We start from the raw sequence: 1,467 nt of genomic DNA, 5'->3' as shown, positions 1-1,467 counted from the left end.
CTTCCAGAGCGATCCTCATTAGCCATAACAACAAAGCCGCTAACATGAAGTGCGCAAAGTGGAAGGTGTAATGAAACATATGAATAGGCAACTACACACGGACGCAGCACTCCACCAAGCCTGTGCTGCTGAGGGAACAAAATCTGCCACATCGGAACATTAACAAGTACAGCGGTAGCTTCGCTTCAGAGTCTCTAGGGTGAAAGAGAGAGAGAGAGAGAGAGAGAGAGAGAGAGAGATGCAGGGGATCAGTGGATCATGGGATGAACGCTGCATGTTACAAATGTATGAATATAAATGCAAGAACTGTAATGTACTGTTATAGAGAGTCTTAAAATAATGCTGAGCCATAATACATAATAAAGAATAAAAAAAAAAATAAAAGATTTGGTAGGTTTGAGTGTGTTGGTTGTGTTTTACTACTACTGCTGCTGCTGCTGCTGCTGCTAGTCTAAGATTTGAATCACTTTGTATTCTTCTAACATTTCCAGTGTAAGGTTTGATTTTCAGAGTGAAGTTTGGAAAATTACCTGCAAACGTTTTGTTTACATAAAACAGCTTCTGTAACTATTACAACTATTGCACATATGGGTTTACAGCCTCATGAAAAAAGGTCTTATAGGACAAAAAGTTAATGCATCCTCCACAGAGAACACACTTTTGTACACTTTACTGCACAAAAACTATTTATTTGCTAAATATAACATATTGGGGAAAAATTAAACATAAAATATGTGCAAAAGTTCAGGTGCATGCCACATTTAATGTATTTGTACAAATGTGTTCAACAAATAAAAAGAAATGGTAGCACTTTATTTGGATGGTCTGCTGGAGATGCTTTGTAGACGCTCAGTATTTCTTTAACTAACAATTAAATAAATATCTTTTAAATGCAACTGAACTTGAAGTTGCATGTGAAAGATTGTTTTATATTTATCCCTTATCTTATCTGAGAATCACCAGAAAGTTTTTCAATAATATAACATCTGTAGATCATCTCTAGTGGACCATCCAATTAAAGTGTGGCTGAACATTTTTTTTGCACAAAATGTGCAGAAAAATGCCAAATATAAGTTTATTCCCTGTAGAGTTTGTGTTAACCTACATGCAATTAGAAAATCAAAAAAACATGCCATGTGAACAGGGGTGCCAAAACTTTTGCACAAGAACTTAGCTTCAGCTTCAATACTTGAATCAGCTTCATGTTAATCAAAGTATTTTCCTTGGTGTGTAGAAAAGCAGGTTTTGCCTAAACAATGATTTGGCAGTTTTCTTCTCAAGTATTGTTAAAGGCACACATTGAAACTCCTTTGGTCCAAAAGTTTTGAAAGGTTTGAGCGCTGATATCACAACACGACAATCAAAACATTTGGCATTATTCCCAAGGTAGGACTTTTGTCAATTCCTCCACTTCTGCAGTTTTTGTAAAGAAAAATAACAAAATCTAAGCAGCTTTCTGTTAACACT

Source organism: Colossoma macropomum, unplaced genomic scaffold, assembly GCF_904425465.1.
Source record: "Colossoma macropomum unplaced genomic scaffold, Colossoma_macropomum, whole genome shotgun sequence".
Taxonomy (NCBI): domain Eukaryota; kingdom Metazoa; phylum Chordata; class Actinopteri; order Characiformes; family Serrasalmidae; genus Colossoma; species Colossoma macropomum.
The sequence above is the reverse complement of the archived record's forward strand: the minus strand, read 5'-3'. Positions refer to the sequence as shown.